Genomic DNA, 25,175 nt, shown 5'->3' on the forward strand with positions numbered 1-25,175 from the left:
TGCTGTGCTGCGGTCTCCTCCGTGGCTCCGAAGCTTTCCCCCTCCGCCACCCGCAGTCTCCGCCCGCGAAGGGGCTTCCTAGTGTGTGGAAACGTTTCCTCCTTCACGGCTCCCTCCCACTGGTGCAGGCCCCGTCCCTATCCTTTTGTCTCTGTTTATTCTTTTTTCTTTTGCCCTACCCATGTATGTGGGTTTTTTTTTTTGCCTTTTGGGAGGTCTGAGGCCTTCTGCCAGCGTTCTGTAGGTGTTCTGTAGGAGTTGTTCCACGTGTAGATGTATTTCTGGTGTATCTGTGGGGAGGAAGGTGATCTCCGCGTCTTACTCTTCCGCCATCTTCCCGGAAGCCTCTGAAAGCCTCTGTTGAGTGGTGGTTTTGGGCTAATGAAAGTCAGCCCAGGGCGCTCACTGACTGCGGAAACTGCTCAGATGCAGACATCAATCGGTTTAAGGGAGATGGGGTAGGGAAGTTCAAGGACAATACATCTGTAATAGGTCATTAAATCTTGAGTCTCTCTTAGCCCTAAACTTTGGCGGTCACTCTCTTGTACATTGTGGTCTCCCATGAACAAGCCTGTTGAAACCTTTGGAAGACATAGGACAGTGGGCTAGCAGGCTCATTTCCCATGTTCCCAGTGCTCTTAGGGGTTTGGGATGAGCACAGCTGGCTCAGGTCTCGGGAGAGTGCAGAGCTCAATGACACACTTACAGCAATGACAGCAAATGAAGGATGTGAGTCACTTTTTTTTTTGCCATCGATTGGTACAACATGGTTTGGTTTTTTTTTTGCCAGATTTCACAACTTTATATTTTAGATTTACTCAGCATCTTATTTCTGAACGTCTTTGATGAGACTCAAGCTCTTAGGAAATTTATTCATCAGTCTATTTCATAAAAATGACAATAGCAGCAGCAATGCCTAGCGTTCTTAGATCACTTGCTGGGTGTATTGCATGTGTTATTTCATTTAATTATCCAATAGTCCTGTGAAAAAGGTATTATTATTATCATCTTCATTTTACAGATGGAGAAAGTGAGGCTTGGAAGGGTTAGGTCGTGTTTGGGGTCACACAGCAAGTACATGCTGGAGCTGATAGGAACCCAAGCAGTCTGGATCCGGAACCCCACTCCTTAACCATGACACTGCACTGCTGTTCTGAGAAGTGCCCTTCCTGAAGGGATGCCTTTCAAGGAGTGTTGGAAGGACATCATGGTGGGGAGTTTCATGATGTGCCACCCAAGGAGGTCTCCATGTGAAGGATTAGGGAGAGGGCTTGTCCCTCTGAGTGAGGGTTTTGAAGCCCTTTCCTCTGTTCTCGGGTATGGGCAGATGTAACTGAGGTTGGGCCATCAGAAGAAGAGCAGCAGTTTAATTTGTTAACTGTTATACTGCCTAGATCAGGAAGGGAACACTCAGCTCTCATGAATATCATGCCTGGCAACATCTTTAGAACAAGGACAGACTCCCAGAGACTGACTGGGGACTGCTAGAGCCGGTGAAATATCTGAGAGTGGGAAGTTCTGAAGTGGCCTTCTCCCCAGCAGAGGGGCTGGTGCCTTTGAGAGGGGACACCTGCCTGCAGGGGGCAGTGCAGGCCTGGCAGCAGCTGATCAGACAGAGCAGCCCTGTTGCTGACCCTGCCTCTTCCACAGCCGAGGGCCTGGGGATGCTCACACGGGCTGCAGACTTCCTGGTGTGCACTTTTGCTAATCTTCACGGCAAGGGCTACCAGATAAAATGCAAAATTTCCAGTGAAATTTGAATTTCAGATAAACAACGAATACCTTTTTAGAGTAAATATATCCTAAATATGGCAAGTCCCAATTATTACTTAAAAGTTTTTTTGTTTTTCATTTGAAATGGAAACTTAACTGGGTGTCCTGTGTTTTTATTCACTGAATCTGGCAACCTTACTATTTACAATAGGCAAGACATGGAAGCAACCTTAATGTCCATCAACAGAAAATGGATAAAGAAGATGTGATATATATGTGTGTATGTGTGTGTATATATATATATATATATATATATATATATATAATGGAATACTACTCAATCATAAAAAAGAATGAAATAATGCCATTTGCAGCAACATTGATAGACCTAGAGATTATCATACTAAGTGAAGTAAGTCAGAAAAAGACAAATATCATGTGATATCACTTAAATGTGGAATCTAAAAAATGACAAAAGTAAACTTATTTATGAAAGAGAAACAGATTCACAGACATACAAAACAAATGTATGGTTACCAAAGGGGAAAGGGGTTGGGGGAGGGACAAATTAGGAGTTGGGATTAGCAGATACAAACCACTATATATAAAATAGATAAACAACAAGGTAATACTGTATATAGCACAGGGAACTATATTCAGTACACTGTAATAATGCATAATGGAAAAGAATATGAAAAAGTATATATATATATAAAACTGAATCACTATGTTGCACACCAGAAACTAACACAACACTGTAAATCAACTATACTTTGATAAAAAGAATTCAAAACAAATTCGGCAAACTTATCCATGCCATTGGTGAGTTTTTAAGTGGACAAAGTTATATTCCTTTGTTCACAAATATTTGTTGGTTGTCAGTTACGTGGCAGACACAGTCCTAGGGGCTGGGACAGATCAGTGAACAGATAAGCAAGGCCCTGCCTTCATGCAGCTTACATGATGGTGTATATGTATGTGTATATGGGGTGAGAAGGGAAAGACAAATAATAAACGTGTAGAAACCTGATGATGACAAATAGTGATGTGAGGGAAAATAAGAGATGAAATCGAGGGTGACTCTGGGTACCCAGGTGAGTGACTAATTTACTTGCCAGGGAAAGCCTCTTTGAGCTGAGATTTGTGAAAACCTGGAAGCAGAGTTTCAGGGACCTAGAAGAGGGAGGCAGGTAGAGGAGCAGAGGAAGGCCACAGCTGCTGAAGGGGAGTGACAGAGGCAGGAGAGGACGTGCAGGGAGATTGGACAGAGGGCAGAGATCCCACCATGTACAGTGGGCCAGAGGCCCAGGAAGGGAGGCCCTGCTGGCATCATGAGATTTACATTTTATAAAGACCTGCAGAGGAGATGGTCCAGGGGCAAGAGCAGAAGCAAGGGGACCTGACAAGGGGCGTTATTGCCGTGGTCCTGACAAGAGATGGTGGTGTTGGTGGGAGGTGGTGGGAGTGGCGGTGGAGAGAAGTGGATGCACTGGAGACACACTTCATGGTGCAACTGACAGGCCTTCCTGATGAATTGGAGGTGAGGGACCAGGGAAACAAAGGAACTCCGGAAGTACTCCTAGAAACACTCCTAGGTTTGGGGGAGCCACTTGGCCTTCTATTTTTTAGGGCAGTGCTTCCCAGTAGTTGTCATGTCTTGGCTTACCCAGAAGACAATATTTGTATTGAGATGTAGCCGGGAGGGGCTGGCCTCCGGGGCTCCAGCCACCCCAGGTTACAGTGTCCACTGTGAGCACTGTCTCAGCGAGCCTGTAACCCACTCACGGCAGTTCACCCACTGGGAAGGTCTGCTTCCGGGGGGGAGAAGTTTCCAGCTGGAGCCAAGTGTATGCTGCAGAGGGAGAGATGGAAATCAAGCTGTGGGAAGTGCAGTGAGCGTTCTCAGGACCACAGCACTCCCTCAAGCATGAGAAATAGAAGAGTTCAATATTTTGTAGTAACTGTCAGTGGAGTGCAACATTTAAAAATTGTATAAAAAAAACCCAAAAAAACATAACAACAACAAAAATAAAAGAGTTCTAGAATTCAGGGCTAGGGCAGATTTTAGAAATGACCTCATCCAACCCTCTCCTTTTTCTTTTTACACAAATATGTAAGACTAGGTTAAGGTCCTCATTCATTTATCTCATGTAGAGAGTACTCCAAGTGTGTGCAGCTGTGCTAGTGCTGTGTGACAGTGCTACTCAAAGTGCGATCCTGGACTGGTACCCGGTCTGTGACCAGAGGATGTGGAAATGGAGGATAAGCCACTTTTAGGGCAATTTGATATCGAAGTACGTGATCATTGGACTTGCAGTCTCTCTTTCTTTTTTAAAAACTAATTCATTTTCATTGTGTTTTACAAAAAGATTAGTACAGGATGGATTGAGGACCACAAAAACAATAACAACAACTTTTCCTGGGTTGGAAGCATGCGCCCCAGAGAATTACAGCTAATTCAGTCACGTGACCGTCAGGGCTGCCCTGCTCTCCTCACTTCCCTCCCATCTCCTTCCCTTCAGAAGCACTGAGACGGTCTCAGAGATTTAAGGAGCCCAGTTTTATTCTATATCCTCCTCCCTGATATGAAAAGAAGATGATTCTTCTTGTGGGCTTCAGCCTTTTGTTTTTCTGTTAAGTACACTCATTGTTATGTCCTGCTCTTTCTATCACCCATTTCCCTTTTTCTTACTTTCCAAGGCTTGGGCTCTTTCTCAGTCACACTGGATTTTCCAGTTATTTTCTGCCTTTAATTTTCATCTCTGTGTCTTTCCCCTGCCTCTGCCCATTGGGTTCCCTCCGGATGGGCCTATGCTGGACCCAGTGCCTGCGGAGTGTAAGACTTCACTGTTTTATTATTTTTTTCTCTTCACAGACAAGGACGTGCTGTGTAACCAAGTGACCCAGATTTCCCAGGAGCAGATACTGGTGAGTGGCAGTGAGGTGACACTACAATGCATTTTCCAAACCACATACTTAGATCCAGACTTATACTGGTACCAAATAAGACCAGATCGTTCCTTCTAGTTTGTCCTGCACAGGAATAACATTAAATCCCATGATGCGGATCTTGCTCGGGGTAGATTTTCCGTGCAGCACAGCCTGACCCACAAAACCTTCCACTTGGTGATCTCCTCAGTGAGGCCTGAAGACAGTGCCACTTACTACTGTGGCTTGCGGTCCCACGGTGATGCAGGTGTCCAGGAAGTCTGCACACAAACCCCTGGGCACAGCCTGGCAGAGCTGCCTCTCCGGACAGCTCACGTCCTTGGACACAGCATCCTTCTTCCCTGTCATTCTGTGGTCCAGTCTGGCCTTTAGAGGTGCCCTAACATGTCTTCCAAATAAGAAAAGGCCTGGTCACATCCAGGGGAGCACCCTGGCTTCCGATGGAGCAGACATCTCCCCACTTCTGACACAGAGGGCCCTGCCTGCCCGAGTGCCCGTGGTGGGGAAGGGAGACTGCACGTCTGAGAGACTCTGGTGCCCAGGTCGTGCCTGATACAGAGCAGGGCTTGACAAGGATGTGCTGCATGCGCTGGGAGCTTATCAGGACGGGGCTGGTGAAGGGCCAACTTCAGGAGAGCCTTTTGGAAGTGTCTTTATTTTAGTCTCCATCATTCATCCATTGCTGTGAATTAGCCTGTTTCCTTTTAAGACTCAAATTGGACACAAAGTTACTTACTTTAAAGAATTTCCCTGGTTTACCTTTCATTTGCATCCTCTTGTATAGCCGCCTTATTTCTCCTGGATTCTCTTTGGCACCTCCATTTTACTTACTGTGTTTGGAGAACATTTTTCTTTCACTGAAGAGCACTGAGATATTCCCAGAAAGCTGTCTGTGAAAACCAGAATCCCAGCTTCAAAGGCGCTGAGTTTGGAGCTCAGTGGTATCCCCAGGGGAGAGAATTACCTCCAGGGGAAACCAACAATGTGATGTCAAAAATAGATATACCCTCGGCCCTGGGAATCCATCCCTCCTTCCTCTACTTCTGTGGGTGTCTCTTCCTTAAAACAACTATTAGAGTTATTAGATGTAATCTTAGAAATAGTAGAAGCCTTAGACGGTATTTTATAGGGAAAGCACTGAAGCCCAGAGAAGTGAGGGACATTTGGAAGGTCGCTGATCTGGTTAATGACAGAGCCAGGGGTGTGGGGCTGCACTTCTGGGGGCTCCCTTGCAGCTGCACCCTAGGAGGTTGTATCAGTAGGTGGCTTGGGCAGCAGTATGTCTGGGCTTCAACACAGGCAGGTGGAGAGCAGTCGCTATAGAGAGGGATGGAAAAGACATGCGTGAGGGAGCCAAAGGATCAGGCCAAATGACTCAGCCTCCGGGCTTCTGTTCTGCCACCTACTGAGCGTGTGTACTAATCTCCTGGAGACTCCTTTGGGGTCACATGAGATTCTACACGTGAAAGCTCTGGAAAACTATAATCCACGATAGCATGGTTTCCGCACCAGAAGGCAGCCGCAATCCCCTATGGCTCCTGCCTTAAATCTTTTCAGGAGCATCCTTTTGGTGGAAGAAATTCATGGTTCCATAAAATACTAGGATGCCTTTCACTGATGATCAAAGTAGGCCAGAGGGTGGCTCATTCATATGCTATGCACAGGACTATTCTGAAGTTCAGCCTAGCTGAACTTCAAAACAAGCCCTCTTCCCTGTCTCAGGGATGTGCTGTGCTCTTGTAGAAGGAACTTGGGGCTGGCACTCCTGATAACTTTGTTCTGCTCCCAGAAATATCGCTGCCTCTCTGAATGACCTTGAACAAGGTACATACCTTTTCTGGGGGACATATTTTTTTCCATCTGAAAAATGAGGATGTGTTGTTTTGTTCTTAGCAACTTCAGAGAAACATTCTTAAGAATGGCCCAAGGTAACAGATGGGAATGTTTTGGAAACAGGCATTCTTGATGCACATGAGGTGAAGATGTGTGGAATCTTTTAATAGTTTTCCCCTGGATGGACCTGCCTTATCCATCTAGATTGTCCTAAACTCATTGACTCAGAATGCCACTGCCTCCTTTCTTTGGTTTGGGTTGTGAGGACATGACATAGGAGTCTGCAGATGGCAAAGATGGGGGAGTTGTGGATGAACGTTGCTCTTTCACTTGTAATCTCATGAGCCCCCGCCTGACAGCCCACATAGGTGCTGAGGAACCCACAGTGCTCGGTTGCTAGACATTTGCTACCTGGGTTTGTGCACCCGGAAAAAGCTGGCCTTGCTGAGGTGGGAGGAGCAGAGCTCAGAGGCCACACCAGGGACGCTGATGTTGTTGGAGTAGCAGGAAACCCAGGGGTGGGTCCCCGAGGCAGGAGCCTGCAGGCTGGGGGCCCAGGAAGCTGTGGTGTGACCTATAAACTCAGTGTGGTTTTTGTCTGACTACCAGTGAATTCACAGCTCCCCTTACCCCCTGCGATGGTCCGCAATGAGGAAAGCCAGAAGCAAGGCGCACACAATGCACTTTAATACATGCAATAGAGACAAAGAAGAATGGCAGAAAACCATCAACACCAAAGGTCCAGTGCCTTCAAACTTCCTGGGCATGGATGGGCAGGCAGGGGGTCATGAAGACACTGTTCTTACAGGGGAAATCTCGGGGTCTCATTCCTGTCCCTCCCTCCCAGAACACTTGCACAATGAGTTGCTTGAAAGCAAGACCCACGTCTTACGTATTTTTGCACCCTCATTACAGTGCCTAGAACTTGGAGTAATTCATGTTCGTTAAATCAATTAATAGAGAGAAACCCATTTCCTCTGCATTTTACTCTGATCTCTGCTAATAACTCTGAGGGTATTTAGATGAGATTTGAGAAACCCCATTGCCTGGGCAGAGAGTGTTAGGAAGTCAAATGTAGTTTTGTTTGTCAAATACTAGGAAAAGCAGAAAGTGCCTTTGTGGATGAGAACGCTAGTTTGGGGCAAACCTAGTGCTGGGTTGAGCAGAGCCTTTTATGTTTCGGTAGAAGCCCAGGATCTATTTTCCTCTTGGAGAATGGGGCTAGGAACCCGATGGCTCCTGCTTTCTACTTCTGGAGGCAAAGAAAGTCAAAGGAACAAAACACCATTTTCAAAGTGTGTCAGTTGTAGGAAAAAAAATGTGTCCTATATACCTTCATATCTCTATATCCTTTTATAAAGCAGCATGTAAAACAGTTGGGACCATAAGCCCCCACTCTCCAGGACTTCTGTCTTTCATCAGGCTGAAGGATAAGCTGGGTTTGTTGCCTTTAAAGGAAAACTGGTTTGGGAAACAGCCATTTAAGCAAGGCTGGGACGGGTCAACTTAAACCACCAGGAAGTTGAAAGCCTAGGAGATAGCACCTCTGTAGGCTTTTGATTTCTTTCAGGGCGTGTAGCCTTCTCATGCCGGTCAGCCTGCAAGTGAAGGAAAGTTGTCAGGGTTATAGAATCATAGACTGTCAGTGCTGGAAGGAATCATAGCAGTCATGCAGTCCTGGGGATGGCCAGTACTTGCTGTGGTTGTACCGTTGCAGACATCACTAATATATCCTGGCACATTTCCCTTCTACACATGGTGATAGTTCAGCTAGTCACTATCAGTTTATCTATGTTGGCACAAGTCATAAAACCCATCTGCTCTCCTTTAGTTCTTCTTCACTCCTTTGTTTTACAGATGTGATAACCCAGGCCCAGAAAGGTGAAGCAACCTGGCCTAGGTAACATAGTGAGTTAGTGACATAGGCAAACCTAAGCCCCGGGTCAAATTTCATGTCTAAGATAACCAGAAGAGGCAATGCAAGTAACAGGCAAATAATTCACATCTCATCCTCAACTTTGCATGCATCCTGAGTCACTAGTAGTGAGCTGTTCACTAAGGATGGGAGCATAGGTTCATCCCAGGGATAGGCTGGTCTACACATCGAGTCCTATGATTAAGGATCGAGAGTTGACATCCCCTTTGTCTGGGCAAAGATAGGTTCTGCTCCCCCTGAATATTCTTCAAGTGAAGCTTTACTGATGGCCTTGCAAAAAGCCCATGGTCCCTTGGCCATATAAACAAAATTAGCAGTAAAGAAAAAGATTTCTCCTGTTTAGGTCCAATTATTTTAGCTCCTGAGTTTGAGGTGAGGATTATTGGCTGGTATTATATTATATTACATGAATTTTGAGTCTGGCTTGAAATAAAAGGCTAACAGGAGATGGGGTGTTATGCTGAGTATCTGAAAAGGTCCACCTTAGTAAATCATAATATGTCTCTATGTGTTTTTCCTTTCTCAATGCTTCTTACCATTCCTAAACTCCTTTCCTCCATGTGCAGCATAGTTTGGGTGGAGGTAGGCATAAGAAGCAGCTAGTTCTTACCTTAAAAGAAAAATAACTTGGCAGTCAAGAGAAAATTGATGGCAACACTCTTGGCAAACAGCATTCGGAGCCCCAGCACTGCAAGGGACATCATGTTCACCTTCCCGGCTTGCACTGCAATTGAATGAGAATGACAGTGGTGGCTTCAGCAAGAGACTAAATTTCCTTCCAGAAATTGGACCCACAGCACCGAAACCAGCCTGCCCTGAATCACCATCATTCTTCCTGGTCTGAAGCCCAGCTTGGTGCCAGATAGCCTTCAGAGACCTAAGGCTGCTATTCACATCCAGTAAGGCAAGCTTTGGAAAAACCCATGCTTGCAGCCAGGCAAACTCTGCTTAGAGAGTCAGAGGGAATCAACTGGGCTCAGGTATGGTTTTTGTTTTCTTTTGAAATAGAATGATTTTGGGCCCCATCTGACAATGACAGAGTTTGCTTTAACCTCAGTTCTGAAGTTGGCCCTTTGGTTTCAACTAACCTTGGGGCTCATAGCAGGTCTCTGGAGTTTGAGTTTGATTGATGTTTTCAGGTTCCTTTGGCTTTAGACTTTCTGGAACAAACAGCAGTGGTCAGGGTTACAATGATAACCGAGAGGCTTAAGGTATTTCAGGTTTTAAAACTGGATTTCAGGTTTTACTTACTTAGACTTTAAGTAAGTAAACTAAGGACCAGAGAAGTGACTTGGTTAAGGTCCTATAGCTATTTGCACAGTCAACATACTTCCTGTCCTGAGACTTTTTTCCATTGTACCATGAGGCCCACATGCAGGTATGCCTCTAATTTGTAAGAACAACTAGAATAATTAACACCATGATAAGCTGGACTGCCCTTTGTTATGGCATTCACACTAGATTAGACCTCACATGAATTTTCAACCCTAGAGTCTTTAAGATGAAGGAGACAGGGGTTGGTGAAGAGGAGAGATGGGGATGAAATAAGATGTGCTTTATCTTAGATTCCAGTGCAGAGATGCAGAGAGTTTAATGCCTAGTCAATGATGGGAATTAGCCTAAGTCTTGAGTCTGAGCCTAAGTCTTGTTTCCAGCGTGACGCCATGTTGAGAGTGATCTGTCAAGAGTTTACAACTCTAACTTCTCTTTCCCTTGACTTTTCTTCCCCACAATCGCTGCCCCTTGAGGCCAGATAGGACCTACCTGAAGTATTTTTCTTCGGTTTGAAGTCAGTAGAGCTCCAGGTTTGTTTGTTATGTTGAACTGAACATGTCACTGAATCTGGATCTCCATACTGACCAAGCTTGACGGCACTGTACCTCCCACCGGGAGAGATGACGATAGCAGGGTCATATTCTCTTATTATCTTGGATGATTCCAGACTTATAGTTACATCTTTGGGGTAGAACTCCTTCACCAGACAAGTGACATATGTCCCGTTTTTCATGACAAAAATGGATGGGTTGGCAACAGCCTGAATTTCTGTAAATATAATCAGTTTATTTTGTGAGATGATTATCCATGTGTGGGAGTTAAACCATGATGTTTTCCTCAATTCCTCTGGGGCCAAACACTACAATCCAGACTTTCCTGCATCCTGTTAGTGACCTGAGCTTGTTAGCACCTCTATGAAAGGATGGCTAAGAGAAGTAGACATGAAATGCAGCAGTTTGACTTCTAGTTAGGAGCTGCTAAGAGATATATGGCTGGGAGCAGAGACAGAAAATGACAAATACAAAGAAGTGTATTTTGAGTCTTTTGAGTTTCAAATATTTATGTTTTATTAAACAATCCTCTGGACAATCCAATTAGGCTGAAAATCTCTCTGAATCAGTTGGTTTATTTTAAATGCATGAGCCCTTGGAATGAGATCAGGGCAAGGTCTGAGAAGGACTATATAACTGGTTCCAACACTCTGCGGATGGAGGTGTTTGTGTCACTTTAGGGTGTCATCCCCATTTTTTGGACTGGAAGGGATCTGCTAAAGTTAAGTGGTCCATCTCTCTGCCTTCAGGTGAATTCTTATGTAAGGGACCACCCTACAGTTTCGTTTGAGTCTTTAATCAGAATTACAGCTATCATTCTCAGAAGTCCTTAGGAACATAAAACTAGTTTAAGCCCATTTCTTCTTGTTTTGTTCTAAGTGGAGCTGTGGAACACTGGTTACAATAATTGGGTCTCCTCCTGGCCTTCTCTCCTTTCATGCCTCATCTTGGACAGTCATCTATCTGCTACTCTGTATATGCATCTTTTTCTTTCCTTAAAACCAGAGTGGGGTTGGGGATTTTTCAAAGGGCTCTCCTGGAACGTGGAAGGAGAAAACCTTCATTGTTTTGTTTCACGGCATAGCTGAAGCCACTGATAACAGACACCGATAACCCCAGCAGTAACGGCTTGGAAACCACACGTTCTGCTCACTCACCTCCCTCCAGAACTGTGGCATTTCTCTCTTACGATACTGACTTTGGTGAGATGGATTCCAGTTGATTTTCAAGGGAGCTTGAAAATGAGTTATAGAGAAAGGAAACTAGTCCATTATAAAGCAAAACCAAAATAACCCTATCTCCTTCGTTACTTAAGAGTGTGACCCAATCGTAGTCTGATTTAGTTGGATAATTAAGCCTTGCTTGGGATTTAAAAACCTAATTTCAAAGGCAGTTGCTAATGATCACTTTGGGCTGGAGAGACCTGGCTTGAATAATTTGAATAATGTGATATAACCAACAAGACAGATGTCTGAAGAAGGTCATACACTCAGGATATTGTGCTCTGAATCTGTTACTCAGCATTTCAGATAGAGCATAATGCATTGGTTTGGTAAAACATTTTTCTCAGATCCTCTTTCTCAATTAATGTCTATCCGTTCAAAACAATTGTTTGAAAGTAAAGTGTTTAACCCATTCTTTGGTGTCATGGTAACTAAAGAAAAGGCTATCTGACTGAATTGAACCTTTTTTAAAAAATGGGATGCAGGGCTTCCCTGGTGGCGCAGTGGTTGAGAGTCTGCCTGACAATGCAGGGGACACGGGTTCGTGCCCCGGTCTGGGAAGATCCCACATGCCGCGGAGTGGCTAGGCCCGTGAGCCATGGCCACTGAGCTTGCACGTCCGGAGCCTGTGCTCCGCAACAGGAGAGGCCACAACAGTGAGAGGCCCGCATACCACAAAAAAAATAAAAATAAAAATTGGATGCATACAATATAGTTGCCCTATGTAACCTAGTCTATTTTATATTAGACCTAAACCAAAATTTGAAGTTGTATAAAATTTGCACTACGTTGTAGTCTAAAATTTAAAGATGTAATCACTTATCTTTTGAGAATTTCCAGGCTTTCTCCTTGGTCCACAAACATAATTATATTTCAGCATGTATTGCAAAGTGCTATTTATTTGGGCAATTGTTATTTTATTTTCAGACTTTCTCTTTTTATGAGTACCCATCTAATGCTAAGGTTATGTGCTGGTAAACAATACAAAAAGAAGTGTATACCTTTCCTGAACAGTTTTTCTTAATTTATAAACTTAGAAGTCATCTATGTTCTAGATTCTCATAGAGTGTCTTACTGGTTCCCTAAGCATCGCAACATGGATAACAAATGTCACTCACAGTTTCAAAGGTCTCTGCCAATATGGGATTTAACTTGAACACAAATCAGGTAAGTTTGCTCTACCTGATTACTCTGACCAGGTTGACCATTTCTCTCCTAAATCTTCCAGCTGCCGGACATTTTACAGGTGGCAACAAGTCATTCACACTAGTCAGCTTAGCTAAAGGGATGCCTAAGGATGAAGCAACCACCTTGGAGAATTTGGGCCTCTGCCCCTCCTCCACCTGATGCTCCAACTATTAGTATAATTCTTCTAGATTTCTTTCTGCTTTCTGGGCTGCTCTGAAGATTTCAGAAATAAGTTTTTTTTTTTTTTAAGTAAAAATAATTACAGAGCTACTTCAGCTACTCAGCCTAATATCTTTACTGTGGCCCACTCCATCTGTACTACTCCAACTCCTAGTTATACTTTTTCATGTAATGCAAACTGGATGGCAACCCTAGTCCCAGGAGTCAATTCCTCCCTAGAAATGTATGGAAAAAAATCAACTCACGGGGCTCCACGAAGAGTTTGGTGCCAGCTCCAAAAAACATCTGTCAGATGTCCCAGGAGCACATTGCGATGCTGCCTCACAGGTAACCAGCCTGGGGGTGGCCCTGGGGCCTGGGCTAGAACATCTGTATCCTGCCTCTCCAGCCTGGGTCCCAGCCTAGAGACCCTGCCACTCAGAGAGCTACAAAGCTGCCCTTTATTAGATCAGGGGTCAAACTCATAGAGTCTCAGTTCCCTTTGAAGCTAATAATAGTTTAACTGCTGGGTAAGGAGGTGAGCATGAAATCCCCAGCCAAAAAGCACTGGGACAGGGGACAGGGCTGAGACAGAGCAAGAGAAGAGGGTGACAGGTGACCAATAACTGCCTTCAGGATGGAAAATTTAACATCCCGTTTATTGGGAGGGCTCTCCAAGAAGAACACATTAGCTTGGGAGCAGGGATGGGGCACTGAATATTAACATTTCTTGTAATGAATGTTAGGCCGAGGAGGGTTTAGACACAGATCTTGTTCTCATATTCCGGTCCTTCTCTTGGGTCACAATCCACCTTTTTGATTAGAAACCTAATTTCTTCCCCATCACTCAGACTGAGTCTCACAATAACAACAAACCTACTTTCTAATTCCCTGAGTCCATGGAAAGGCTTTCTAAGGACCTGAGGGTTGAACAAGAAATTGGTAGCTGACAGGGGAGCCCAGTGGTGCTGTGTGTCATGGATACAGGTCAGAGAAGCCAGCGCTTGCTTTGGATTGCTTATTTTTGTTTTATAATTTCTCTTGAGTCTGGATCTAGATACAAGCCTCAGGAGGACAGAGTAATCATGTGAAATAGAACTTAAGGATGATTACTGTGTCTTATCACCCAAAAATCAAGAGTCTAGGGCTAGAGCTAGGCAAAGGGAAGGATGGTTGTATAGGGCCATTATAGGTTGTCAAAACTTTAAGGATTGTGGGTTTGATTTGAAATTCTCAGCCCCCCTACCTGAGCTTCATATCATCATATTACACTCGATCACTGCAGGAAGAGAAAACCAGAGATGCAATTGGGGTATCCCTGGAGAGCTCAGGTCAGCATCTCGACAGAGGGGCTAAGCATCAGTTTCATCTCTGAAGACTTCCAAAGGCACAGCCTCAGAGATTTGATTCTAACACGGCAGATAACTCTGAATCTCAAGTGGAAATGATTTAAAGGGAAAATGAAACACACCACCTTTTGCTCAGATGCAATTTGCCCAACATCAATCAGACTGCAATCAGTTACAACGTGATTCTGTTTCTTTCCTTCTTTTCATTGCTCTAGTCTCTCTCCCTTCAAAGATAAGAAAACTCACCAAATTCCACTATTTCCCTGGAAGCAAGAGGCAATCAAGTATGCCTGTAAGTTTATATTACCCTCTGAGAGACAGAGACCACGTTGACACTACCAGTCCCTTTCAGGAGTGTCAGATCGCCTCCCCACATTCATGTATATTTCCCCACTTTTTATTTCCTCTGAAATAAACAAAATCAGAATCTAACCAATGCCCCATTGGTTTTGGCATTTTGGGAAGCATCTGAAAGACTGCTGTTCTCTGGACTGCTCCCAGTGACTGACTGTTGGCAGCTACCCAGACTACCTGAATATGACCCCTGGATTTCCAAACACTGGAACAGACTGCCGGTGGACAATATCTCTAGGAGAGCACCACTACTTCGCTATTGTCTTGAAGTTGGGGGCTGTGTTTCTACTTTGGATGTGGGCTCCTGAACCTTTACAGAATCCTCAGATTCAGGGCTAACAAGGGAGGTGTGCACATTACGGTTCTCGGCAGACCCTGACAAGAATGGGACCTTGGAGAACATTTAGTGTGAGCCAGGCAAGATGATTTAATGCAAGTTCTCAGCAAAAAAGAGACAAGGGCAGATTGGCTTTTATCGTCTGAGGCAGAGAAGGCTATTTTGATCTAACTCCTTCTTTAATAATATTTTTCTTCTTTCTAACCCTCCCTCTTCCTACGCTGTGACCATGACTCTTTTTCCTCATAAACAGTGGATTCTCCTTATCCAGAACTTGCCTTTTCCCTGGTCCCAGTCCCTGACCAGAGGGCCAGAAGCCTGACCAAGGGCTTTATTTAAGCAGTTGTAGAAGACTTATCAATACTAATCCTCAGAACAGAGTTTCCAAGCATACGTAGAATATGTTCTTAAGAGAAACCTAGTAAATTTGTCCTCCAATTTTCCCCTGGCTCTTTGTAACAACAACAATGGATTTCCCATTTAGAACCTCCTAACTTCTCAAGAAGTTGCGTTTATTCAGGACTATGCCACAACTCCAAGGGAATAAACACACTGAATAAAATGCATAACTTACTCGGTTCCACGATGAGTTGAGTCCCGTTTCCAAAGGTGAGTTGTGCTGTCAGCACACCATTTCAGACATCACGACCAAAAACCTTACTACCTATTTGCCCCCTGCCTAGTGCTTCTGTTTGGAAGGGGGTGGGTTAGCTAGAGTCATAGAATTTTGCAAGGGTTTCTGAGATCTAAGCATTTCATGTTGGCAGCTTCTTTGATGTGTGTTATCTTCTGAGTGTTGACATTGAGGGACATCCCTATGTTTACTGCTATTATCTCCTCAAACCTGTCATCTCTTACCCCCAGATCTTGCTTCAGGATCACATTTTCACAGGGAAAAAGGAATTAACTGTCAAATGGCTATTGTCAGCAGAAACATAACTGTAAGGTTCAAGTCAATCAGAAAGGACTATGCCTCAGTTAGAGGTGGAAGGACACGATGGCTGGACCAAGAGCCATTGAAGAAAAAGACTTGGAGTCTATTAAAAGGATGCTAATACTCATAGATGACTACCATTTCTATAAGTACTTTACTACTTACAAATGGCTTGTGCTTACACTACCTCAAAAAATACTACTGTAACAAACTCCATGAGATGATATTATTAGATCTATCTTACAGAGGAAGTCACTGGAGCTAAGGGTGGTTAAGATAGTGGCTGAGCTGGGCCTGACTCTCAGGTCTCCAGACCCCAGATTCCATTCATTGAACCAGAGTAATAGATGACAGGACTGAAAGGAGCCTCAGCTGTCAATTGTCAAAACCCCTGAAGTCACACAAAGTCTAAGTAATGGACACATAGGGAGAGTTTTGATTCCTTTTTCAGCATCTTTTTTTATTAAATCCCAGAATTCCCACTGGGTCATAAGACATTCACATCATTGGACTTCCTCTCTTTTCCTACTATATTGTCCCTTAGAATTGGTCTGGATGATAACCAGGATCTTAGTGTGCTAAAGCTGGAAGACACCTGGGAAATCATTTGAACCAGCTAGAGGGAAACTCGAGTTCAGGGAAGTCACAGAGCTCGTCAAAGAGGATTGGAACTCAGTCTTTGAACTCTTGGTCTAACATGCTCACCACTGCACCTCATATTTACTAGATGTGCTGTAGTACAGGTCTGGTCATTACCCAGATCTGTAAATGGTGAATGCATGGGTGTTAAGTAAGCTGGTTCACTAAGGCTAGTCAGGTAGAGGGAAGGCCACAAAAACTCTCCTGGATGGAGAGTGGACCAAGAAGACTACTGCAGCATGTACCCACCCTGGATTGTATCAGAAACTCAGTCCCTGCCCCTCAAACCATCCCTTGCTAAATTACCTGCTGGAGGGATTTTCAACAACCTAAGAAGTGTTTCCCAAGCTGATGAGTTGGGAAAATATTTAACACAGATAATTGCCAAACATAGTGGTCAAAAGAAGAAAAACAACGAGTCACTTACTTGGTTCAACGTTCAGATAGGTTCCTTTGCCGAATAGCAGTGGCTTATACACAGCTGATTAACCCAGTCTAAAAACTGCCTTTCTTTTTTCTTACCACAACCCTGCCCCCAGTTGCCAAGTCATGTGATAGTCATTGGATGGGATTTTCTGTCTCATCTACTTAACCTCTTTCCTCCTCAGTCTTGGGGGCTACCCTTCAGGACAAAGCAGGAGGTGGTTCCTGTGTCAAATAGAAATCTAGGCTTTTGCCATGTGTCACAATCTGAATTTGTGCTCTGAACGACAGAAGTTGGAAAAGAGTTTCTTAGATCAGGAGCAAAGAAAGGTAGACTGTTGATCATAGAGTGGGTGATTGTCAACCCTTGGCTATACTTAGGTGGGGCAAGATCTAATGAGTGACATGCCCCACTCAGAAACTTTTAGGAGAACTCCATTTCATATCCAGTCAGAGCTTTGCATCATTGACAGGCACTGTGTAGCAGCCAGACTTAGTATAAAATAGAACTAGAGTTTTTGGAACATTTTAATAACATGTTCATGAATTTCAAATTTGAGCAAGCTTCAATGGCATACTTAACACTTAGAAGGGACAGTTAGATTAGCCTCTGTCATATGTAAAAATCACTGTCTGTGAGATCGCTTGTATGTCACTCACAAAATCTAGGGAGAAAAAGTGCATCTTCAGATCAGTTTACAGCCCATACAGGATTGCATATCATACTTTGAGAATCACTAAAATGGAGAGTGCTTCTCAGTTGCGGTGAAGTAGGGAGATGTCAGAAAACCTGAAATCAAGTTCAACTCAGTTTCTTACTTACTAAGTGTGTAATCTTGGCCAGGTTCCTTAAGGTCAGTGAGCTTCATTTGCCTCCTTTATAAAACAAGGATACTGTCTTCTGTATTGGGAGGTTGTAAGATTAAATGAAAAGGTGTATATATAAAGCATTCTGTAAATGCTCGGTGTAAGTACAATGCTTATCAGTGTTAGACTCAGAGTAAAAAGTGTTACTTGAAGCAGGAACATGTAATTTCACTAAGCTCAGAGCTCCCTGGGGACAGGGTTGTAGGGAGAGGTTGCTGAGGGAGGAGAGAATCCTGTTTCTTTGGTGTTTGGGATAAAATTGCCCACTTCTTAAAGCTGAGGGTGAGGACTGGAATCCAGGTTTCTGTCTCCCTTTGTCTCTTCCCAAGGTCAAGTGTGACTGCCATTCCCTTCTCTAACCTTCCCTCTAGAATCCAAAAGCCCGAGTCCTTACAGTGACTTAGAAGCCATCCTTTCCCCATTACCAACCTGACCTCATTCACAAATTCTCTCCAGGTCACTCACTCTCCTCCATCCACCCAGGCCTCCTTGGTATCCTTCACACACTCCAGGCAGTACTTGTGTTCCCTCTGCCTGGAAACGCTCTTCCTCCAGAAACCTGCATGGCTCCCTCTGTAACCCTCTCGGGTCTCTGCTCAAATGTCCCCTTTCCAATGAGGCCTTCTGTGACCCCTCTGTTAAAAATTGCACACTGCCCCCTCCCACTAATACTCTTTATTCCTCTTCACTGCTTTATTTTCCTTCACAGGGCTTATTACCACCTAAACTACTATATTTTTTTTTTGAATTTTATTTTATTTCTCTTTTTATACAGCAGGTTCTTGTTAGTTATCCATTTTATACATATTAGTGTATATATGTCAGTCCCAATCTCCCAGTTCATCCCACTACCACCACCCCACCACCCCTGCCACTTTTCCCCCTTGGTGTCCATACGTTTGTTCTCTACATCTGTGTCTCTATTTCTGCCCTGCAAACCGGTTCATCTGTACCATTTTTCTAGGTTCCACATATATGCATTAATATACGATATTTGTTTTTCTCTTTCTGACTTACCTCACTCTGTATGACAATCTCTAGATCCATTCATGTCTCTACAAATGACCCAATTTCATTCCTTTTTATGGCTGAGAAATATTCCATCATATATATATACCACATCTTCTTTATCCATTCGTCTGTCGATGGGCATTTAGGTTGCTTCCATGTCCTGGCTATTGTAAATAGAGCTGCAATGAACATTGGGGTGCATGTGTCTTTTTGAGTTATAGTTTTCTCTGGGTATATGCCCAGGAGTGGGATTGCTGGGTCATATGGTAGTTCTATTTGTAGTTTTTTAAGGAACCTCCATACTGTTCTCCATAGTGGCTGTATCAATTTACATTCCCACCAACAGTGCAAGAGGGTTCCCTTTTCTCCACACCCTCTCCAGCATTTGTTGTTTGTAGATTTTCTGATGATGCCCATTCTAACTGGTGAGGTGATACCTCATTGTAGCTAAACTACTATATATTTTATATAGTGAGGTTACCATCTGTCTTACAGTCGTAGTTACACTACACTGTAAGCTCCAATAAGGCATGGGTTTCTGTCTGTTTTTTTCATGCTGATTCCCCAGCACCTAGAAGGGTGCCTGGCGTATAGTGACACTGACTTGTCACAGGTTGCAGAGCTGAGATCAAGCTTGGCTCTGGAGGTGCCTAGCTTGCTTACATTTCTATTTCCTTTTGCCTTAAACCACCATTGACTTGTCCTCGCATTCATTCATTCATTCATTTGTTCATTTGTTTGTTCATTCAGCAAACATTTACTTAGTGCCTTCAATGTATTCATGGAAATGGTAAGGCACAACTCAGAGCCCTTGCCTTCAGGGGACAAGGGAGATAGCTGATAAGTGAGCATTCAAAGTTTCAGGTGGAGGTGAGGGCTATACAAAATGAAGCAGGGTAAGGGGACTGTTGAAGACAGGGGTGGTTGAGGAAGGCCTCATTAGACGTGACATTTGAGTAAAGACCTGGAGAAGGTGAGGGAGAAAGCTAGGTGAGTCTCAGGGAGAAAATGGTTCCAGGCAGAGGGAAGGGCAGGTCAAGGCTCTGTTCTGGGAGAGGCTCATCAAGAGTGAGAGGGAAGGAATGCCAAAGATGGGAATGGGAAAGCTATCTCTTGGCGTTATAGAAACATGTTGATGATCCCAGGATTTTTTCTTGGGGGAAAAGGTGATGCTCTGATCATTGTCTGAACCTCTCTGAGTTTAGGGACCCTTGAGCCCTAGGGGTGTAAATTCAAGGATGGCCCTTGCCTGGAGAATGCCTCTTTGGGTAATTGGTTTTGGTTTGGGGGCAGGAGCCCTGTTTTGGTGAAGGACTGTGGTGGGGATGGAAGGGAAACAGCCTAACTGTTGCTTAAGACTCTGCAGGCAGCTTGGAAAGGAGCTCATTAGAAGCCTGAGGGGGAGGCTGGGACAGGCAAGAAAAACCTCCACATGTGCCCCAATCAAACTTCAGTCCTGATAGAAGAGCAGAGTTCTTAAGTGCACAGGTTTTGGAATCAGACGGATGATACAAATTTTGGCTTTGCTAAGCTGTGTGATCTTGGGGAATCCCTCCTAACCTGTAAAAATGCAGGTAATAGTACCTAATTTTGCATGATCATGTGAGAACCAAGTAGAATGACATTCATTTATAAAGTGCCTAGTCCAGTGGCCCAATACATAGTAGGCATTCAAAAAGTAGTAGTTGATATGATGATATATGTATGTTGTATAATAATATATATGACTCTAAGTCCATCCAGTGGCCCACTGGCAGGAAGATGTTCCTGATGACTGTGGCCCTTTCTAAGCTCCTGTCATTGCACACATTTACATTGTGGTACTTTATTCCTTGCTATTTTATCCTGTTCTCTTGTTCTGTTTTATAAAGTTAAGTGGCAACCCCAGGTTTTCTCCATCTGGAGGGCTAAAAGCTATGGTGGATCTGGGCTGCAGATCTGTGTAGACCTGTTAGTTTGGTGCTGCCTGGGAGCCCTGCAAGTAAGAACTTGAAAGAAGCACCTTTCCTCAGGTGCATCAAAAGAAAGAGCATCAAAAGAAAGTAGGCTTCTGAGAAGATAAAGGGTCTGAGTTTGCAGTGATGCCTCTTTATCCAATATTTGTTGCTAAAAAGAAGGCACCATACAAAGATATTCTGCATCCTGCCCTCTCTGTGTGCCCCTCATCTTTTTATTTCAAAGGACAACGGAAGTCACCGGCTCAGTGTTTCCTAAACTTCAATTTATCACATCTCTTTTTGGGTTATTTTGGGTCACATCCATCAGTCATAAGATTTGCTTAATAATTTTCTTTAAATTTACTCACATTTTAACTTAAAATATAATTAAGAGGAAACTTTAAATCACATGGGTTTGACAACCTAGTTGTACTATGCTGATACCATTAAAAGACAGTGCAATTGAAATGAAAAGAAAGTCTATCTATGTACCATCTAAAGCCACGTACTATACATTCTACACTTAGGGCAACGCTGGCTCAAGTAAGTCAGTAAACAGAAGAACTTAATTCATTAGGAAGAACTCGGCGAACAAAGGGAGATAAGGGAACTCAGTCACTAACTTTGTCAGGAATGTGGATAAACTATTATTTTACTGAGAAAATTTAAAGCCAATGAGGTCTAACGGCAAGAACCTCCATTATTTGAATTTTCAAAATCTTACTATGATTTTAAAAAATATATGAATTTTTCTGCTCTGACTCTGCTAGCCGGCTTTGGACCTCTATCTTTTTCTGGATGCAAAGCCCCTGCCTCACTTCTCCCTTTAGTGTGTGAGGTCTGGGAATGCCCAGCCTGCACTCCTCCTTTTCCCTTCCTTTGCCCTCAGTTCTATGCCTCCTTCACTTCATACACCAAGGACTGTCTTGTCCCCAACCATTCTCTGAGAGGAGTCCACCCCATCACATTTTCACCCCACCTCTCTAAAGTCTTCGTTTACTTTAGAAAACACAAGCTGAACACCAAGGCATCAGGCCAGGACGTGCTGTTACTTTTCCAGCAGCCAGCTCAGCAGATTTGGAACCCCGTTGCTAGACTTCCCTAGGATCTTTGAAATGGGGTGTTTTGTGTTTGTTTATTACATTTTCTAGCTTAATATTAATCTCCACTATCTAACTGGAGGCTGCTGCCCAATGGAGACTGATGTCCTTTTTTTTAGCAAGACACAATTGGATTCAAATGTCACTTAAATGACCTGAGAAGATGCCTCCTGTGTTGAGCACAGTCCTTTGACAACGTTAGCATCGATTCCTTTATAACAGTTAATTAGTGAGTGGCACCGCATCCCCTTAGTGAGGAAGATGGACGCCATGAGTCCTTAGGGAGCTATGCCTGGCTATGTCCTATAGGCTTTAAAGGAAGCATTGCACATTCACTTTCTTCTGCTTGGGATCTGGTCTCAATGGGAACCAGAATGTTCCAGCTTCCTCACTAGTCACCTAATTTCCATTTGCAGCTCAAACAATTAGAAACAGATTTCTGGAACTGGTTCCTTTTTTCGGAAGAAAAAACAGAACAACACCAGCGCCTACTTACCCTGGCCTAACCCTCTGTGCCCAGGAGGCTGACTCAGTTCTGAGCTCTCCCAAGAGCAAGTGTTTGGCCTAAAGAAGGTCAGAATTCTTTTTTTTTTGGGGGGGGGGTAGGAGTTTATTAATTATTTATTTTTGCTGTGTTGGGTCTTCGTTTCTGTGCGAGGGCTTTCTCTAGTTGTGGCAAGCGGGGGCCACTCCTCATCGCGGTTTGTGGGCCTCTCACTATCGCGGCCTCTCTTGTTGCAGAGCACAGGTTCCAGACGCGCAGGCTCAGTAGTTGTGGCTCACGGGCCTAATTGCTCCGCGGCATGTGGGATCCTCCCAGACCAGGGCTCGAACCCGTGTCCCCTGCATTAGCAGGCAGATTCTCAACCACTGTGCCACCAGGGAAGCCCAGAAGGTCAGAATTCTTTATATCTGGAGCCACCTTGATAGAATCCCCCAGACTCAGCTCAACCTTGTCCCTGGTCAGTTCTGACTCTTCCAGGGGATCTGAGCCAGTGACTCTGTGGTCTCTACAGCCTGACCCAAAGCCCATGCATTGGGCAGAAACTCCTCAGTTTCCCTGAGCTATGTGGGGTCTCTCACAGCCCCCAAATCTATTTTTTTTATAGACAACCCCTCCCAATTCCTATGGAGGGGATTAACAGTAGTTCACATCTTCCCCAAACTCCTCCTTGACACAGTATTAACACTACTACTACCCATCTCACGTTCCCTGATATTTCTGCCTCTTTAGATAGAGGATTAACCTCAAAAAACAGATAAATGAATTACTTACTTGGTTCCACAATCAGGCGAGTTCCTTTTCCAAAGATGAGCCTGTCTCTCTTACAGCGCTTGAGGGCTTTCCAAATACCTCAGCGGTGCTCCCACCTTTCTTCTTCCTGTCATCTTGAGGGTAGGAGGATCTTAAGGGTTTGGTTCTTTGAAAGATGGCACCTGATGCTCATCCAACTGGTTCGTGATGATATAGTCAATTGCAGATTCGCAATTGCTTTTGGGTTTGCTTTTGGGAGGTTGTAGTCTTGAGAGTAGGTAGGAGCACACACTCCTGTGGTGAACATTTCCAGTATAGGACACTTCATGAAGTTCTTGGAATGGTTGCTTTCTGTTATTTTAGACTTTTCTCGCTTCCTAGACGCACACCTAACTCTCAGTCTTAGAAACCAGGTGTTGCCAAGGGGATCGGTCTTGGATCCATGACTATTCCAGAGTCAAGGCATTCACAGACCCCCGGGCTGCTTTAAGTCAGATAACATGTGGCATACCAATGGTGACAGGGCAGCATGAAGCACCAATCATGTACTGGGGATTTATAGTATATTCAGTGTTAGAATGAGCAACTACTACTGGTGATGGCCTAAAAACAAATCCCTCTCTTTAGATTCATCTTCCCAAACTGCACAGCAAAGCTCTCAGGCAAACCTCTCTAGGAATTTTGATTCAGAAATTCCATAAGATTCCTTTTTGCAATAGAAACCAAGACAAGGATAGTTTTTGAGAATCACCTTTTTGTATTCCTCAAATACGGTTGAAATGCCAGTTTCACTCAAGAGAAAACAGCAGTGAGAGAGAGAGGCCAGCAACTGGGGGTCACCTCTCCTGGTTCGGACAACTTTTTGGTATCCCATTTGGGTCACTGAGCAAGGAAGGACACCCACTTGCTGTGTTAGTCCCCGGGGCATAGTAGCCAGGCTATGGATTTCCCAGGGAAATGTCACTTTGACCCCTGCAGTTTTTGTACAGGTCTCTGTGGGTTTTGTATCACTGTGTGTATCCCACCCACAATGCTACAGAGCTTTATAAAAACCTCCCTTTGGTTTTGCCCAATGTGGCCTCTGAGAACTACGGGGCCGGATGTTTTCTCCAAGTCATGCTCCAGCAAGATCAAAGGGATTTGGCTTAGTTCAAGGGAGGCTGGCCTGGGTGCTTCTGTCTGAGACTCTTTTGAACCCCTGGCTAGATCTGTCCTGGAATTTGTGACTAGAACAGGTCAAATCATGATGTCTACTCCCACTGTGCTTTCTGGCCAGTCTACTCTCATATGGTTTCCCACAGAGGAGTTTGCCAGACCTGAATGTCTCAAGTGGATTCTACAAGTTGTGGTTGGCAGAAAATGTTTGTGGGCAATGTAATTTCTCCTGTCACCTGCTAAGCTCCTGAATCACCTCTGTCTGCCCCACTTCGCACATGGAGGGTGTTGTATAATTGACAAAGGGCTTTCACATAAACCTAGAATTTTATCCTCTCCATTGACTCTCTGGTTGTTAAATTGAAAGTCAGTAGCCCATATGCTGGTTTATGTGACTTGGAAAAGGTGACCTACTGGGCAAATGCAGTGGCAGCTCCTAGGGTTCTAGTTGGCAAACAGGTTACTTTGTGAGCTTTATGAAAGGCTTCCCTTTCTCCAGCTGATGCAGCCTCATACCAGGGCCTTGGCTCGGCCCGCAGAGCTCAAGCTGAATTTTAGCCCCACTTGTCCCCTTGGCCGAGAGCTGATTATTATAGATGCTAAGCCTTAGGGGGACCCCAACTAAGGGGTTACTTGCTAAAATTTATGGTAGCTCTCCATTATGCTCAGGATAAGACGGTTTGGAATACAGGCTTTTGCTTGCCTTCCTAGGCCTACATCTTGTACTTTTCCATTTGCTCCCTTAAACTCAGTTGCCTTGAACTACTTGCATCCTGAAAGTGCCATGTTCTTTTATATCTCTTTACTTTGCCCTGTGATTGCTTTTGCTGGAATGCCCTTTCCTTCTTCAGTTCCCAATTTTGTCCCTAACCCTGCTCCTTAGATCTTATTGATTTCCTGATCTGAGCTTAGCTGTTGACATCCCTGGGAAGTTCTAAATGAGTGCCAAAGACTGTACTGGGTTAGATGCACCCCTTTCCCTGAATC

General features: G+C 44.2%; 1 gene segment (V, D, J or C); it reads right to left on the reverse strand.

Annotated features, from left to right (window-relative positions):
* Positions 1 to 7,159: 7,159 nt before the first annotated feature.
* The window catches only part of LOC309819261 (T cell receptor delta constant-like), an 84,847-nt gene continuing 66,831 nt past the window's right edge, over positions 7,160 to 25,175 (reverse strand). Inside the window, exons 2-5 of the C gene segment in view lie at positions 10,196 to 10,474; positions 9,520 to 9,591; positions 9,042 to 9,155; positions 7,160 to 8,093 (exon numbers count right to left, since the gene is read on the reverse strand).

This window comes from Grampus griseus, assembly GCF_964374135.1.
Source record: "Grampus griseus genome assembly, chromosome: 2".
Classification (NCBI taxonomy): domain Eukaryota; kingdom Metazoa; phylum Chordata; class Mammalia; order Artiodactyla; family Delphinidae; genus Grampus; species Grampus griseus.